This window comes from Tamandua tetradactyla, chromosome 4, assembly GCF_023851605.1.
Source record: "Tamandua tetradactyla isolate mTamTet1 chromosome 4, mTamTet1.pri, whole genome shotgun sequence".
NCBI classification, from domain to species: Eukaryota; Metazoa; Chordata; class Mammalia; order Pilosa; family Myrmecophagidae; genus Tamandua; species Tamandua tetradactyla.
Window position 1 is genome coordinate 55,297,021 of NC_135330.1, and position 19,780 is coordinate 55,316,800.

General features: G+C 39.4%; 1 pseudogene; it reads left to right on the forward strand.

Moving 5' to 3' along the window:
* Nucleotides 1–17,302: 17,302 nt before the first annotated feature.
* Nucleotides 17,303–19,155, forward strand: LOC143680241 (epsin-2 pseudogene; annotated as a pseudogene).
* Nucleotides 19,156–19,780: the final 625 nt, after the last annotated feature.

Sequence of the window (19,780 nt, forward strand, 5' to 3'; positions counted from 1 at the left end):
AAGAGCTTTTTGCAGATGAAAGATTAATTTACACATCAAATGTCTCAATCCAATTAAATAATCCTTTTTGATATTGTTCATTCATTTTTTCTCAGCCATCTCTTTGAATTTGAGGGAAGTTAATTATTTCTTATGGAAACAAATGATCTCTACTTAAATCTTGTGTTGGTGATATGGCTTCAAACAAGATAAAAGACCCTATTGTGAAGTTTTTCATAATATATTTGAGGAAATTACTCACATTGAGAGGAAATTACTTATCTAGCTCACTAGAAAATCATTACTGATAATATTCACAGTTGTTTTGCTTATTACTTGATTATTATGATGACCTAGAAAGTTCCTAGATTCTAATTATGTGAAAACATGAAGATGTATAGTAGTGCTTTATTTAATCCATGTTATTATCTGCAATCATCCATACACATACTTTCAGGATGCACTTTGTGTCTCTGATACAGTTTATTTTCTAGAACAGTAACCTAATATGGAAAATGATAGACTTTTTGAATTTACTACTTAAATTCAAACTTAGTGTTAATTATATTCACTATAGATCCAAAGAATTTGATGTTCAGGTAAAGGGGGAAAATGACTTGTCAGAGAGTTTAACATTCTCAGAGATAAGAATATTTTCAATGGGGTTGCTAGATAATACCGGTTCGGTAGTCTACAAATTTATTGGCTTTTGATTACTCTGACTAGAAATCTAGATGTTTATTTATAGTATATTCAGCAAAGCTCCACACAAGATGACAGTTACTCAGCCTGTTCCTCTTGGAACCTAAGAAGTAATTTTCTTGTTAAGCATGACTCTTAGAGAACAGAAAAGCACGCTTTTGCAGAATTAAACCTGAAAAAAAAAACCAATGTACGATTCATTTCTTCCTTTTATCTCTTTTTTAAACTGTGAGGTAACAAAGTTTGAGACCAGGTCAGAATCATAGTGATATCCCTACAACTGCTCCGAGGAAACATTGTTAAAAGAAGGAAGAAGACACCAAATTGGAAATAATGATAGAGGAAAAGTCATAGTTAGAGAATCCCAGGAATGGAAAGCAGAAACCTAATTGTAAGGCCTACAGTGGTGAGCATGCACAGAGAGTAAGCTAGGTCTGAGGGCCTCTGGAATAAATTTTTGGTGATAACACAGTCCACAACAGTGGATACTTTTATATTATAGTTTATTTTCCATTATTGCCAGAGGCCTCAAATCCCACATAGTCAAAATCTCCATTCACCGCTGCCTGCTGGGCATTTAACAAGGGCTCTTGTAACAGGACCCAGAGCAAGTATGAACATGAATAAAAAGTGCAGGGGCCAGCCAGGCACCACAGGCTGTGAGGTTGCCAAGTAGAAGCCTGGGAGAGAAACAGAGAAAGCAGACAATGACCATTACTGCCTCCAGGCATGGCTTCAAAAGGTGTCAACACCAATTAAATTGTAAAAGCTCTGTCAGCTTCTAAAAAGTCAACCAGATAGGGGACAAGACAGTACATAATCAAAGGGCTGGGATGTGATTTTGAATGATCCACAGAAGACCCAGTATACAAATGCATACCTGGCAATTTGTGATCCATACATGAGCTTTCAAGATAGGGCTGTCTTTAAAGGTGTACATCTGCTTCTGCTGGGGACTGTCTTGGCTTACTGTTCAGAGATCTTGAAAACCTTTACTGGCATGTAGCTACTGGTGGCCCCATTGATGAACTGCCTGAAAATTTAACGAAAGCATGTGCCATTGATTGTGACCATGGAAAAGCAAAAGGATAATTGCGTAGCCTCTTGGCTTAAACTAAAATGTGGTGGACAAGCTATCTGTCACAAATGACATAGTGGAGAGCTTTCTTTGTTGACAAAAGGCTCCATGGAATCCTTTCTGATAATAACGATGGATTTTTTCAAATAGTTAAACACTGACAGGGAGATAACTTTGCATTTGCTATTTGGCCTCAGAGAGTGTTAATGTGGTATTAAAGAATTTATTGGTTCTTGACATAGGCAGCCTAATCTCAAATCAAGAAATGATGTGTCTGTCTTTCTCTTTCTCTCTCTCTCTCTTTTTTTTTTTGCCTACGGGTAACTATGATAGGTATGACCAATTTATTGGATGGTTTTCAAAGTGACAGCAGAGTTCAGCAGGAGAAGAGATGGTTTTGTAGCTGAGGGGGGAAAAGATATGGAGAACTGTCAAAGTATTTCTCACATATCGTATAGCTAAGTAAGTTTCTTGGTCTACAGAACTTTTCCACTCACCAGATCAAGTAAAATGCCTGGGGTCTGAGATAGATTCATGCTGAAATGTAGACTCAAATGGCATTAAAGTTCAAAGCAGGGTGATTCTTTAAAAAAAAAATCACTCATAAGGATTTAGAATGCAATATAAATTATACTACTTGAATCTTATAGTGTAGTTGAAATTGCTCTTTAATTTTGAAGGAAAGATCAACCAGATATTAAATCATGTAACATATTGTTGAGTATCAGGTTGAAGCCATACTTTATTAGATTATCTTTACATACTTTCTTTTAAAACATAATAATTTAAGAATGAATTCAATAATTACAAGGAGATGGGTCAGAAAATTTGGGAAAATTTATTCTAGTTTTATTATTGACCTGGGTCAAGGTGAGTGAAGTTATTCTTTAATATGACAAAGAAAGAAATCTCAGTGGTTTAAGATTTTTCACTTACATAAATCTTTCAGGGGTCTATTTTACAGGGCAGCTTTCCTCTGTTTCATTGTTCAACATGGCAAACCTTTGTCAATATGGACTTCTTTACCCGACCCTAATAGTCCCCAAATGAGTGTTCTCTATTTCCTTTAATTTCTGATTGCAAACTAGCTGATTCTTTTCTGAGATCACCTCTGTTTCTTTTTTTGTGTTCCCTTGCCAATGGTAGCCAGCATCAATTAGCAAACACTCTAATTTTCTGTTTATTAATTTTTCTTTTGGAGCAATGAATTTATTTTGCAAAATAGCTGCCATAAATTATCAATATTACCAAGTGATTTGCCACTGCATATGAATAATTGCTGTGTCTCAGCCTCCAATATCAGTTTTCTGACCTCTACAATTCACCATCTCCCCTGACTAGTTCAACCACTTAGGCTGTGCTACATACCTTAGAGTTTTGTCATGGAAGCATCCAATCCTAGTATAGATAATTTTAAGTCTGGATGAATTAGTTTATGCTATTGTAACAAACAATGCAAAATTTCTGTAGCTCACAAGACAGTTTTATTTCTCACTCATTCAAAGTCCACTATGAGTCTAGACAGCTCTCAGGGCAGCTGGACTGTCCTACATGTGAATGGTTCATCATTGTATTTCCTTAGCTATGGGATTTTCCAATAGCCATAGCATAGAAAAATGTGCTCTTTGAGTAAATATTTTGCCTGTCTCATTTCCCAATGTTTGTGCCAATGCTGGAAATTTCCCTTTACCTCTTTAGTCCTTTCATGAAACATCCCTCACCCATCTACTTTCACTGGGCTGTCCATTTTCACTGAAGCTCTTAACAGCTCACTAATCTGACTTCAAGCAATCCCCAAACATATCTTCCCTCCTCTCCAGAGCCTTTGGAAATCCTTCTCTGTGATTAAACACATTTATACCATCAGTCTCCTTTCTGAATATTTCCTTCACTAACTGTGTCAGCCCAGGGCCTGAGCCCCCTTCTAAAGGGGAATGACACCCCAGGTACGTAGCAGGACTGCTTTGACCAAAAGTTGAGAAAGTATACACTCTCCGTGATGAGAGAAGAATATAATTACGGGTGTAAAACAGCACTGATAGCTTAGTCTTAAACGTTAATCTAAGTCATGAGGTCTTAAGCTACTTTAACGATTATGCTAGAAGCCTGATGTTCTTATACTGTATGGAATGTCTTTGTTCTAAAATCATATACATATTGAGCTCCTGCAGCCCTACTCATGTGGGCCACTATCCCTCTGGATTGCTGCCACCAGAGAATCTCTCTTGTTTGTAAGTCCTGTAAATCTATGTCTTCTCCTGTGCCTGATGTATTTTGTGGTCTCATGGAAGCACTAGTTTGTACTCTATGAGAAATCAGTCTAGGCCCAACTTACCTTAACTGAGATTTGGAGTTAACTTACCTTAACTCTTGCAGCTGTTTTTCCTTTTTTACCTTATTATTTCATGGTCAGGAGGTCGGTTAGTTATGTTAATTAGTTAGTTAATCTTTGGTTCCCCATTGCTGCTGCATAACTATCTTGCTTTCTCTTTCAAAATATCATCTCCTTTGGGGGGTGCAAGTGATAAAATTCTTGCCTGCCAAGCAGGAGACTCAGGTTCGATTCCCGGTCCATGCACCTCCCAAAAAACAGACAAACAAGCAAAACCAAACAAAGAAGCCAATCAACCAAACAAAAAAAAAAATCAACAAATGGTACTGCAATAATGGGATACTCCCATGGAAATATAATGAAATGTGACTCCACCATACAGCATACAACCCCCCCCCCCCCCCCCCCCACAAAACCGTCATCTCCTTTGAAGGAGCAATATTCCTTTCTACTATCTCTTCTCATTGCTTTCACTACCAACCTTGGGCCTCTTATTTTCATTCACAAAAATTTTTGCTTCTGGTTAACTGCCTTATTTTTCAGTTTTGCTTCTATTCTTGTTTTCAAGAGCCTCAACCTCTACACAAGTGATCTTTTCAACTGATTTTTCAGTTTCTTAATCTCACTTTAAAAATTATTTTTCTCAACCTCACTTCAGTTTCCAATTCCCATGACCAAGCCTTGCATCTTATCATCACTAGTAACTGCTCCTAGTCCAAAATTTCTCATTTCACGTGTCCCAGTCTTTGTCCATAACATCCTATTCTAACTCACTTACAAGAATCTTAGACAGGTGGGTGAACAAAACCAATGGGAACTTTGGGATGGAGTCCCTGGATGACAATCCAGGACCAATCTTGAAATAATCTTTGATATTTAGCTACAAGGAAGGCCATGTTCCTATTTCTCACTCTCTCTCCCGTAATAAGTCCTGCCCAAAGTGGTCTGAAATTGATTCTTGTCTGAGGAGAAAGCAACTGTCACTCTTCTGTTTTCTATGTCTTTTTCTTCTTCCCTCCCAGACCTTCCCACTAGATAAAAATTCTGCCAAAAATGCATGAGGAAAAATATGACAGCATTTTATTTAGGAAACCGTTTTTTATATTCTGTATATACTTTATTCTTCTCAATTCAAAACCACTAATAACACAATAGGAATATAATACCAATATATTATATTGGTATACATATATCCAGTTTGTTGCTATTTAATTGGAAACTAGTGCTTCCATAGTCAAAAAGAACACAGACTTTGAATGCTAAAACCTCAACACTTTAAAATTCACTTTAAATCTTGCAAAATAAATCTTCATATCAATACCTGTCAAAGAACAGGATACTAACATTTAAGGTTCTCAGAGAAGAAAAGTCTGAAAGTTAAAATGGGTTCAATGCCTGTCATCCTATCTCCATTTATTAATTTTCTGCTTCTTCCTCCTCCCCACTAAAGATGCCCTTTTAACTTTGAGTTGCATTTTCACATGCATAACAGCACAGTCAGACAAGGGCCAAATTAACATAACACAAAAGTAGAAAAGAAGCCATAGCTTGGTTTCTTAACAAACAAAATATGAATAAGTTATGCAGTCACATAGACTGCCAGATACTTGCATCTATGCTTATGTGTTTTCCATGGATTGAGTTTTTATATTGCTCAGAGTTTTTCCATTCAAAACTGGCATAAATAAATATAAATCTAAAACAGTTTTCCAAGCTATTAAATAAAACTCAAATAATCCACAGAAGTGTTGTGTAATTTATACAATTCTCATTGGCCAATGGTCCTTATAATTCTATTAAGTTAAATCCACTTCCTCATGGTTCTCTGTAAGATTAGGCTGAGAAGACAGCATCAGTCAAAATGAATCTGCACTATTCATTGACTTAATTATCAGCATTCTTTTGTGTTTTGTTTCTGTTTATGGTGCTTGTATTCAAAGGCTTTCAGTTGCAAATAAGAGTAAACTAATTCAGATTGATGTTAGCAGGAAAAAGGGATTTATTGACTCATGTAATTAAAAATACAAAGATAGACTCAGATATGATTGGATCCAGGAGCTCAAGCTATGTAATTCTCTTACTTTTTTCTTTCCTCTTCTATGTCCCTCTAATCACCATCCTCCCACATCCTTTATGAATCTTCTCTTTGCCTTCATTCATGGTTCCCTCTGTGTGGTGGAGGCAGGAAGTTTAAAATTTCCAGGCTTATCTGATCTTAAGGCTGACGATCTGATTGGAAACTCCTATTCCTGATCCAAACTGTTAAAGGAAGTTTAGGGTTGAGTCTGATTATTAGGACCTGTGTCACATGCTTAGCCATAAACCAAGAACTAAGACCAAACGATGGAATGTCCCATTGGCTGAAGCCTGGATTACATGCCCATCTCTGGAGCCAGGGGACTGGATTCAAATCCTCCTGGGTCACAAGGACCTAGACACCTAGTGGAAAATAGAGTCTCCTAGTGACAAATCTGTCTGCATTTATTTAAAAAAAAAAAAAGGAGGTCAGAATAGGCAGATAGCAGTGTTGTATACTATGGAACTCATCTGCAGGCAGCAACAGAAGTATTATGGTTGTATAACTGCGTACCCTTTCATATGCTGAGCACATTTGATTCATTGGTCCCCCTTCCCTGAGCTCTGAATAGATTGTGGAACCTGCACAATTGCCTTATACAAGTGCTCCAGTCAAATTAAACAAAAGTTTCGCTTCAACTACAAATCAATCAAATAGGAAGATTAGGAAAAACAAAAAGACAAAAGACTATTCTAATTGGTTGTGGTTTCATTGGACAGGAGAAAGTTTGTTGGTAGATTGGATCAAGGTTAAAACTGAATATTCTTTGAGGAGCTCTAAGCACCTCATCATTGACTTGTTTTCCTGCCACTTCCAAATCCTTGAGAATTTTGGGTAGACAGTATTTATCTACAAACACCTAATAAAAAAGGGAATCGGAAGGAGAGGTAGGGGATTTTAAATAGATTTTTGAGCTGCCACCTGGTTTTTATCAAACCCACACTCTGATATTCATTAGCCTGTCTTGATGTCTTTTAGTTCTTGTGAACATAAGATAGTACTTATTTTAATGACTACTGAAGGGTAACTTGTTTTTGAAGCCACTAATGGTTTTGAATCATTTAAACTGAATCTTATATCTTCTCTGAAACAACTGAAGTGTTTGCGCAATTCAGTTTGTTACTGGCCTGTACATGTGAACTTGTGGGTTATGAAGAAACCTAAAAATAACAAACTGGAGTGAAAATGTTTTAGATGCTTCATATCACTCCCTATATGCAAACAATTGAATTATTTGGCATAAACTGTATTTTGTATAATGTATAATGATTGAATTCACCAACTCTATTTATTTAACAAGAATTTATGTGGCAAATGTCATAGGTAGAGCTAACAATTTAATGAGACAAAATAATAATAGTTATTTCCTCTAAGGTATGTCTAAATGTTGTACAAAGAGGTTTAGTTTACTTCGGATTTTGTGTTTTTTAATGTTAGGGTATACTGCTGAAATTGTGACACTGTATATAATTCGGATATATTTGTTGAACTAATATAATTTAGTAGAATTGTATTCAGTGCTACAATGGTTGTATTCAAAGTATGGTCAAGCTGGTGGAACCAGAGAGGGAGAGGGAGAAGGAGAGGGCGACGGCCCAGTTGGGGAGGTGGCTGAGTTGGTTCTTGAAGGAAGAGTTGGAATATGCTAGCTGGGCAAGGAGGTGGCCAGGAGGGTAAGGTAGGAGAGTTCCAGGAGGAGAGGCTATCACGGACAAAGGCATTGAGCCAAAGCACAGTTTAAGGTGCCTTGAGAACCCCCTAGAATACAAAGGCTGTAGAGCTGGAGAGCAGAACAGGCAAGAGAAGCAGAGCAACCCAAGACAGTGCTGGCATGTGGGAAGCAGGCAGGGGCCAGGACTCACTGAAAGCCTTGCAGGCCCTCTTTAACCCATTTTTTTACAGAGATTAATAATGAAATGGGTATGTTGACTGTAAGGCTCTGAATTGTGTCATCATATCCTGCCATTCCCTTCTAAAAGTCTTCACTGGTGTTTTCTTCTTTGGACAAAATAAAGTCTAACCCCTTAGCCCAAAGTGAACAGCTTTTATCCCACATTACTTTCTTTTGTGCATGTTATGCTCCTGAAATCAGGTTTCCTGCACTGCCCAAGTTTTTGCCTGCTGTGCCTGAATTCTCTCCAACTCATTTCTATCTATCAGATCTATACCTATTTTTAAAGACAACTGAAATGCCACATTTTCCATAGGCTTTGTTAATTCCAACTGCTTCTCCGCCTTGCCCAAGGGAAAACATATTCTGTCCCAGTCATACTTCTAAAACGTATTCTTTTTCTTTTTCACAGAATTTCTCTCTTGAATTATGGATTTCTGTGTATATACATCCATAATGCATAATAAATATAGTATGTACTTATATATATGTGTGCATACTTTTAAATCCCATTATTAAATTTTAAGTTCCTAGATTACAGGGGTTATCTATTTATAAATTGTATTAATTTCTTCTTCTGTTAACATCTAGCACAGTGTCTGGTACTTATGTTGAGTGTGTGTGTGCGCGCGTGCGTGCAAGCATGCCTGAGCTATGTCATTAAGAGAAAGTTTAAGCAGATACATCCTGCAAACAAATTTCAGGGAGCACAATAACTTTAAAGAACAATTTTAGGCTTTTCAGAATGGCTTGTGAAATAGATCAATTAATAAGGCAATTTTCAAGTTTCTATTGAGTGGTGATCAGAACAAAACAATGGACCTTTATAAACCACTTTTCAAATGCAAACCCTCAAAAAGTTTACTTTCATGAAAGGTCTTTCTTGTGTAAGAATTTGTTTAGTCAGATTGGGTGGGGAAATATATAATCTAATGATTTTCAGTAAATGTTATTTTAACTTTGAAAAACTTGCTGAATTTAATGTGATTGTTTCTGAATGAATTCATAAAATTCGATCTACCCAAACATCTGTACAACTCAAATTTTATTACAAATTGTTCACATAGTCTTGGATTGCTGAAATGCATCACATATTTTATCTTTTAAGCCCATAGGTGTATTTCAATCTCTATACTGCCAGAAGAAAAAGTGCTTTGGCAATAATGCTCAATGGAAAATATTCTCTGATGCACCGAGACTGAGCAGACACATGGAGCACAGGCAAGTTTTAACAGACAGGTTTAGTGGGCTGTTCAGCCACAGAGATTAAAAAGCTGAACTCGGTAGTTTCATAGACGCTGACGTTATTCAACTTCTGGTAAAAAGCATTGCATATGTTAAAGTCTGGTCTGTTTTTAGCCATGTATGGTAATTCAGGCACTTCAGGTTTCAACGGTTCTATATAATCATAACCATATTCTCTGAATATTTGGAAAAAAGTTATCAGAAGCAAAACATGACCCAATGTGTTTAACTATTTTTGCTTTAGGAAACAATCTTGTAAATTCCATAGTATAAATTGGAATCTGGAAGAAAGCAAAACATTACTATTTTTCTTTTTAAAATATTCACTCTAAACTGAACTGATTGGGGAGGGGGCAACTAGTTAAATTTCTGAATTATCTGTAAGAAGTGTTACTGGTCTGCTTACTGATACTGGCGTTGGTTGTTAATGAAGTTTTCCAGACCATGCTACATTCCTTCCTCCTTTTCTTTGTCTTTCTTCCCTCCTGCTTTCTAATTATTCCTTCCTTTTTAAATTCTGTTTTCCTGCTCTTTTTGTTTTAACTCCTTTTTATAATTGCTGAAGTTGTGAATTTACAAAACTATCATGCATAAAATACAGGATTTCCCTATACCACCCCACACCAACACCCAGAGTTGCTGTGAAACATTTGTGGCAATTGGCGATAGCACTTTTTTATGATTATACTATTTTTTTACAGTTGATACTTTTGTTAAAATTGATGAAACATTATTAAAATAATTGTCTCTATGGTCCATTATTTACATTAGGTGTATTTTTCCCCATATACCACTGTATTATCACCTCTGTATTAGTATCGTACATTTGTTATCATCATGAAAGACCCTTCCTATACCTGTAATATTCATTATAGCTCATTGTCTACAATGGGACCCCCTATGTTGTACAGTCCTATGTTTTATCTCTTAATTTCTATTCCAATAATAGATATGACCTAAATTTCCCCTTTTTAGCCAAATTCACCTATATCTTTCAGTGCTGTTAGCTACACTCACAATTCTGTGCTACCATCTCAAACTTTTACAATCAAGCTAAACAGGACTTCTGTACAAGTTAAGCATCAACTTTTTATTCTCTAATCCTAGTCTATCTCCTAGTTACCTATATTCTAGATTCTAAAACTATGAATTTGCCTATTATAATTAGTTCATGAGGGTAGGATCATGAAATATTTGTCTTTTTGTGTCTGGTTTATTATTTCATAATGTCCTCAAATTTCATCTACATTGTTGCATGTATCAGTACTTTATTGATTTTTATGGCTGAATATTATTCTATAGTACGTATAGACCACATTTTTAAATACACTCATCAGTTGATGGACACTTCGGTTGCATCTGTCTTTGAGCAGTTGTGAATAATGACACTATTAACATCAGTGTGCAAATGTCTCCTCGAGCCCTTGCTTTCATTTCTTCTGGGTATATACCTAGCAATGGGGTTGCAGGATCATATGGCAATTCTATACTTAGCTTCCTGAGGAGCTGCCAAACTGTCTTCCACAGCAGCTGCACCACTTTACATTCTCCACATCCTCTCTAACACTTGAAGTTTTCTGCTTTTTTTTTAAAATAGTGGCTATTATAGTAGGTGTGAAATAATATCTCATTGTGGTTTTATTTGAATTTTTCTAATACCTAGTGATCTTGAGCATATTTTCATGTGCTTTTTTAGTCATTTGTATTTCCTTTTTGGAGAAATGTCTATTTAGTATTATTTGCCCTTTTATTGTTGAGTTGTAAGATTTCTTTATATATTCTTGATATTAAACTCTTACCAGACATGTGGTTTCAGATATTTTCTCCCATTGAGTACATTGTCTTTTCACTTTCTTGAAAAAGTCCTTTGAAACTCTGAAGTTTTTAATTTAGAGGAAGTTCCATTTATCCATTTTTTTCTTTTATTGCTTGTACTTTGGGTGTAAAATCTGAGAAACCATTGCCTACCATGAGATCTTGAAGATGCTTCCCTACGCTTTCTTCTAGGAGTTATATAATCCTGGTTCTTGTATTTAGGTTTTTGATCCATTTTGAGTTAATTTTTGTATGTGGTCTGACATACGGATCCTCTTTTATTTTTTTGCATATGAATATCCAGTTCTCCTAGCACCATTTGTTGAAGAGATTATTATTTCTTAGTTGAGTAGACTTGGCAGACTTAGCAAAAGTCAATCGATCATAGGTGTGGGGGTCTATTTATGAACTCGCAATTTGATTCTATTGGCCAATATATCTATTTTTGTGCAATGTCATGCTCTTTTTATGACTGTAGCTTTGTAATGTGCTTTAAAGACAGAAAATGGGAATCCTCCAACTTTGTTTTTTCTTTTTTCGCCATTCAGGGTCCTTTACCCTTCCAAATAAATTTGATAATGGGCTTTTCCTTTTCTGCAAAGTAAGTTGTAGGAATTTTTATTGGTATTGCATTGACTCTGTAAATTAGTTTCGGTAGAATTGGCATTTCAGTGATACATAGTCTTCCAATCCATGAACATGGGATACCCTTCCATATATTTAGGATATCCTTCCATGTATTTAGGTTTTCTTTTACCAATATTTTATAGTTTTCCAAGTATAACAGTGTTCTAGTTTTCCAGCTGTCAGAATGCAATATACCAGAAATAGAATGGCTTTTAAAAAGAGGAATTTAATGAGTTGTTAGTTTACAGTTCTAAGGTTGAGAAAATGACCCAATTAAAGTAAGTCTTTAGAATTGTCCAATCTAAAGTATCCAGGGAAAGATACCTTGGTTCAAGAAGGCCGATGAAGTTCAGGGTTTCTTTCTCAAGTGGAAGGGCACATGGCAAACACAGTGTGATATGCTAGCTTCTTCTCCTGGCTTCCTGTTTCATAAAGCTCCCCGGGAGGCATTTTCCTTCTTTATTTCCAAAGCCTGCTGGCTGGTGGACTCTGCTTCTCATGGCTATGTAGTTCTGCTCTCTCTGAATCTCCCATTCTCCAAATGCATCCTCTTTTATCGGACTTCAGAAACTTCTCAAGACCCATCCAAATGGGTGGAGACATGTTGTCACCTAATCCAGTTTAACAACCACTCTTGACTAAAGCACATCATCCAGGGAGATGATCTGATTACAGTTTCAAACATACAGTATTGAATAGGAATTATTCATTATGAAATGGGATTTTGATTAAAACATGGCTTTTCTAGGGAACATACATCCTTTCAAACCAGCACAAACAACTTTACATCTTTCGTTAAATTTATTTCTATATATTTGATTATTTTAGTTGCTATTGTAAATGTAATTTTTTTCTGATTTCCTCCTCACATTGTGCATTACTAGAGTATAAAAACGATGATTTTTACATGTTGATCTTATATCCTGCCACTTTGCTGAACTTGTCTATTAGCCCTAGTAGCTTCCTTGTAGATTTTTTTTTTTTGGATTTTTTATAAACAGGATCATTTACAGAAGCCATCTGGTTCAAGGCTTTTCTATATACAGAAGCCATCCAGTTCAGGGCTTTTCTTTGGGAGTGTTTTGATGACTGATCCAATCTCTTTAGTTGTAACTGGTCACTTGAGGTCTTCTACTCCTTCTAGAGCCAGATTACGTTGTTCTTCTGTTTCTAGGAATTTGTCCATTTCATCTAAGTTGTGCCAGAGTAACACACCCAAATGAGAATATGTTGTCTTCAAAATCCAAAGAGGTCAAGTAGGTGTTGCACCTCTTTTTAGGTTGTAGAAGAGGCCAGATGCAACAGCTTATCCATTACCTTAGAAGGGCTCTGAATATTTTCCCCCCATAGCCATCTATGACCAGCAAGGATCTGTCAAATGGAGGTACAAATGTATGGAGGTACATTTCCATAAATTAAAGTATATTTGGCCCCCGTATCTACTAGAACTGTTTGTTTTTAGGGGAACATGAAATAGTTATTTCTATTTGTGGCTTCTGATCTCTGCGGTCCCTGGTAATTGCTCATACCTGGGAGTCTTGATCCTTCTCCTAGGGAGGGGAAAGGGAGCTTGCCAAGTCTCCTCCTGGGGTGCAGATGGTTCTTGTGTTTTGAAAGGGGTTTCATGTCTTAGTTAGTTTACCTTCCCCTTCAGCTGCTCTGGGATTTATTTTAGTAAATCTTTCATCTTTGGGTAATTTGCTCCGCAATATAACTAAAACAGCATTTAGTTGTTTATATATGATTCCTAGTTCTGACCCTGTGGCAATTAAATCAGCCCACATTTGCTTACATGAGACCTGATTAGGGCCATCATGTTCTCGGGGAGTTTTCCCTGCAACCTTTACTCCTCCTTTTCAGAGCCACTCAGATTCTCTGAGACCTGCTATGGTTTGAGCAGCTTTTGAAATGGGCTGTCCCACTAGAAGACTCAAAATGAACATGAAGGATCCATAAAAATGATTAGGATTGCATGCCAATGTTCAGAGTGTCATTATTCACAATTGCCAAAAGATGGAAACAATCCAACCAAGAGCTCATCAACAAATGAGTGGATAAACAACATGTATATATATATAATGCAGCAGTGAGAAGGATTGAGATTCTGAAACATATGGCAACATGGATGGACCTTGAGGACATAATGCTGAGTGAAAGAAGTCAGACACAAAATGACAGATATTATATGATGCCACTAATATTGAACTAACAAGAATATGTAAACTCAGAGTCTTAAAATGTAAAATATGGGGTATCTAGAGATATACAAAAGCTAGAAAAGGGGGAGTAGTTATTTAATATGAACAGAATTGTTTGTGAAGTTCAACTTAATTGTTTGAGAATAGATAGAGGAGAAGATAGCTCATTATTAGAATTATAAGTAATAGTAATGTAATATAGGTGAATTTGATTGAAAGTAGTTGTTTAAAGTGGTGTATCTAAATAAGTTCTTGCATGAACCACTATAAATGTAAACATAATAATAAAATAATGGCATATAGAAAAAACGTAGCTATTGCAAATTATGGGCTATAGTTAACAGTAATATTTCAATATTCTTTCATCAACAGTAACAAATTTACTACAACAATACTATGGGCCAACAATGGGGGTGGCAAGGAGTATGGGAGAATTTGGATTTTATTTTTTGTTCTTACTTCTGTTCTGGAGTAATGAAAATGTTCTAAAATTGAGCATAGGCAATGTGATGATGCTGTGAGATAGTGACTATGCTTCAGATGGTTTGTGTGCTGTGTGAATATATCTCAGTAAAATTTAGAAGGCATTATTAACAGCAGTGTGCAGAATGGTGTCTTTCATCCCCACTGTAAGTTTCATTGTTGAGGCCTGCAAAATTCATAGAATCTATTGCATGTTTCATCCCAAGTCCCCACAAAACATCTTGCAGTTCTTTCTTAGATTGCCAATGGGAAGTGGTATGTGGGATAGCTTCCTCATTGGGCCAGCTGCTTTGCATGCAGCTATTGGCCAGGCTAACGAGGATATCATATCTACCTGATGTAGGGTGGCATACAGGCATGACATAGGGATGGGTGTGTTGTGATATATGCTAACTTACTCGTTTCCATCCCAGTTAATATTATGCCCTTAGCTCCAGTGTTGCATAACATGGAGCCAATGACTCCATAGCATTCTGCCTATAATGATGCCAAATATCTAATTTAGCAGCAGTATAATCTCTCATTGTAATAGGATAGTCTGCTCAGGAGGTTGTAAATTCTGAGAGTCTAACCCAGCAGCTTGCTCCTGTGCTGTTTTTTTTTTTTGCTGTACTGCTGGGCATACTTGCCAAGGGTTTTCCTCTACTTCCCATATTTCCTTTACTTCCTCTTCATCATCAGATCTATGGGATCCAAAATTTTTAGGTCCCACCCTGGATTATTTACTATTCTCCTGAAATGGACCCAGGGTAATTTCTGACCATGGGCATGACTGTGACCATATCTACAGACTAAAGTTTCTAATTGATCATCCACATGATGCAAGCACTTCGTTAAGACATCCTTCATGTCTGCTTGAGCAAGCTGTGTATCTCTTTCTAATTGTAGTTCCTCCTTTAGATGTGGGCTATTATTTTTGCCACCTGTTCTAGTTTGTGGCCATATGTAAGGCTCCTAAAAGGGGCCAGATTATGGCCATTACCACTTGGCATTCTCTTTTCCTTTGGTTAAGATTTAGTTGCCCTATTATCTGTTGTAAAACAGTTAGAAACCCTGTCAGAGTTTTCAGGACATCCCCATATTCTCCTGGTGGTCCCTATCTGTTCAGGAGGGTAGCCACCCCTCTACACATAGGGGATATAGGCAAACATGAGATATCCACACTGCTGAGTCTCCTGTCCTCAGAATCATGGCTATTGTGGCTAGTGGTGTTTCAATCTCCTGGCTGGCTCACCAATTGTTTGGGTCCAAACAAAGTTCCTGCAAGCGGGGGCTGCTGCAAGACCAAAAAATGCACCAGGCACAAATTAGACATAGATTGATTGAGGCTTATGAAAAAAAATGCCTCTGGTAGTGACAGCTCTGGATGTTTAGTGCCTTGAAAGGAACGTGATTTTAGAACAAAGACATCCCAAATAGGATGAGGACATTGAGTCTCTAGCATAATCATTAAAGGGGCCTAAAGCCTAAGATTTTTTACTAAGATTAGTATTTAAGACCAAGATATAATCAATGCCATTCATACATCCTTGATTACATTCTTCTCCTTCTAGGGAGATTGTTTATTTTCTTGACCTTTGTCTTTGGTTAAAGCAGGTTTTTTACAGGCCGTTTAGGAGGGAGCCTGGGCCCTGGGTCGTCACACCACTTTTAACTGATCAGATTTCTCAGCTCTTCTTCATTTCCTTCTTGCCCTGGATATGCAAGAGACCTTTCTGTCTCTAGCAATCTAGTCAAGGACTGGACCTAAGCATGGCCTGATGTGAGTATAAGGTGAGTGTCCGGGAGCCATTGTGTGGAAAGAACAATCCACTGCTCTCTGTGGTAGTTTAATATTCTCTTCCTCCTACTCTTCCCTTGATTCTGTACAGGGATCTTCTGGTCTCTGGGACCCCAGAAACAGACAGTTGTCTCAGATGACTCCTGTCTGTGCAACCGGCACAAAAGCCATTTTGGTGAAAGGACTGAGTCCCAGAGTTCCCTACTCCGCCATCTTCCCCAGATACTCTATCATGTTTTAACTGATTTTTCTCTTCTACTTTTCTTGTTCTGCCATGATCAATGACACATTTAATATTAATTCTTTTTGAAGGATTAAAATGCAAAGAAGTTGTTTTGACATTCAGTATTTCTTCTTTCTTACTTTCCCTCTCCCTCCCTTCTTCTTTGTCTGTTTCCTTCGGTATTCCTTCCTTCTTTCTTTATTTGTAATGAATTCTGATAATATTCCCTAAAGTTTTGATTTGTTTACACCTTCAAATAACATACTGTATTAAAAACACTTGTTTTTATGTCAGAAGATTTTTCCCAATACAAATCATAGCAATTAAACATTTGCTTTTGAAACATTATTTATATAATGCTATTTATATTTTCCATACATTATCTATATATTATTTATATTAAATATAATCTGTTTTAATTTCTATAGGACCTTGGGATTGGAAAGGCCATAAAAGATTTCATTCAATATTTGAATCCTTTTGTACAAGATTTTCTCTTTTCCTACCACTGGTTTTTTTGCACTGGAGTTATAACAAAAAGGTTTACTTTTTAAAGAAACATCATGTCATGGTGTGTAGGTGTTAAATCCAGCAGCAGAGGCTCCTGCGGGCTCCCCAGTGGCACCAGCCACTGCAGCCATGCCCCGAGCTGGCTGTTGGAGTGGAGCTTCAGTGGTAAATGCTGGATTCTCACTTGTGAGTAAGACAGATGGGTGTCCCCCAAATCATGGAGCAGAGCCCACTGTGAGAGGCTCCAGCGGAGGAAATGGTTGCTCAGGATCTTGCCCCAGATTGACCTCCAAATCCAAAATCACAAGGCATAGACTTGCTGAAGACAGGTATGGATCAGTAACATAAGAAAATAAAAAGTCATGACTTCTATCAGATGGCAGATGAAAAACATCATGAACAATTACTCCCAGGCCAACATAAAAGTCCATGAGGCCAGTGGGGCCCAATAGCTGCCTGATGACTGAGATTGTGGACCTGACCTACAATCTGGTGGCCTTCTTGAAGATCAGGAGCACGGTGTGGAGGTGGCTCAACCACCACTGCAAGAACTGGCAGCAAGTGTACAAGGCACTGATGCTGCTGGACTTCATCAAAATGGACTCTGAGCATGTGGCCCAGCAGTGCAGTGAGAACGTCTTCTCCTTCAGATGCTGAAAGACTGCCAGTACGCCAACCGTGACGGCAAGGACCAAGGCATCAGTGTGCATGAAAAGACCAAGTAGCTGGTGGCCCTGCTGAAGAACGAGGAGCCACTGAGCAACAAGCGGGTCTAAGCTCTGAAAACCAAGAAGTGCATAGCTCAGGTGGCACCGGCATGGGCAGCAACCACAGCACCTTCAGCCCGGGTCTAACCAGCGCAACCCCTCCACCAGCTACTCGGAGAGTAAGGCAAAGCCCAGGGCTCACGGGTGTCCTACTGTGATTGCACTTCCTTGCGGGTATCCTCCCGAGTTGGAGCAGACCTGGCCCAGGCCAGCAGGAAAGAGGAGCTGCAGCTACAGCTGGGGTTTGCCATGAGCAGAGAAGTAGCTGAGCAAGAAGGACGCTTGCGCGGGGCAAAACCTGAGTTGGCAGGTGGCCCTCAAAGAAAGCCAAAAACATACCATAACAGCTCCCCAAAAGAAAGAGCATGGCTCTCACCCACAGCAAACTTGTCTGGTGGATTTAATAGACTCATTCCCCAGCTCAGGCTCTGCTGCCCATGAAGCGGAGCCCTGGGGCCAGTAGTCCGTGGCTTACCACACCAACCCCTGGGGAGGGACAATGGCTCCAGCAGCACTTCAGACCCTTGGCTGTTATGGGGCCAAATCTGCTACAACTGTAGATACCTGGGGAGTACCTAGCACCGCCAGCACACATTCTACACCCAAGAACTCAGATCCCTGGGCTGCTTCCCTGCTGCCTTCCCCCTGGTGTTGGGAAACGAATTTCTGGCGTCTGGGGTTCCACCCCGGCTGCCAAGCCTATGTCCACCTCTGGGTCCTTTGATCTCTTCAGTAATCTGAATGGCTCAATTAAAGACGACTTTTCTGAATTTGACAACCTGGGAACAGGGAGAAAAGTGGAGTGCGTGGCCACTCTGCTTTCCCCCAACAACGTAGCTACCAGCACAGGCCCCTTGGATTTTCACCCCTGACAATCACCTTAAGCAAGCTCAGCAGTGGTTGGAAAACACCCGAGTCCTTTCTGTACCCCAACACGGCAGCAGTGAACCTGGACTCCCTGGTGACCAAGTCAACCCTGCCCAGTCCTGTCCCTCAACCCCTTCTTGGCACCAGGTTCGGTCTCGGCCGCGGCCGCCATCAGCCCCTTCCAGGTGAACCCGCCCCAGATGCTGACGCTGAACCCGCGGCGGAGGAGCTGGGTCCGCGGCATGAACTCATCCTTTGGGCCCCACCGGGGAGCGGCGCCCACGACGGTGACCTCTGTGACCTTCTGTGGCTTCCGTGGTCCAGCACCTAGTCCTGTGTGGCAGCGGCTTCTCCCTGATGCCACTGGACTCCAGAGCAGTGAACGTGGTGGGCAGCCCGGGTGTCGCCCCCAGCTGCTCAGTGGCACTAGCAAACCACCCCTCACCTCCTTTAGTGCCCGGGCGTGGACCGTGTCCCCACTGAGTGCCTGGACAGGGAGGACGGGAATGGGGATTCTTGTTCTGTGGAACAGTGTCCAGACGAGCAGGGCGTGTCAGGGCCTCCCCGCTCCAGCTTCCTGATGCAAGGGCTGCCTGTCCAGCCCCTTGCTGCGTCCAGACACGGCCCGCGAGTTCTGCAGCCATTCGCCCGCCCTGCCCACAGCCTGCCCACGCTCAGGGGGGACACGCGGCCCAGACGACCCAGGCTCGCTGCCTCAGCTCCAGCACCCAAGCCCTGGCTTCCGCCGGGAACTGCTGGCCTCCAACAAGGAGACCGGAGCCGGCAGTGTCGCCCACAGCCTGGGCCCTGAGTTCCGGACTCTGCCTGGTCAGGTCGTGGGGCTGTCGGCCTTTCCCTGCGGGTCTCCCACCCTCATGACACGCAGAGCAGGCCTGGAGGTGGGTGGAAGGAAACCTGGGCCACGTCCACCAGGCACTGATCTTTTTGGGAGTGGTTGTGCACATTTTATTTTCCTCTGGCTCGTGAATGAGTTCAAAGTAAACACAAGTCAACACAACTGCCAAGGGGACAACTCGAATTAAATCTACTAAAGCGAACTTTAAAACTAATCTGAGCTAACTCTCGACATGGCTATATGCTTGTATATGTTTGCACACATTTTGTGCAGTACAATTTCATCTTTGAGTTTGCAGAATTGCCTAATCGTTTTTTTTTCCCTAATATTTTTATAATGTGGTTCTTATT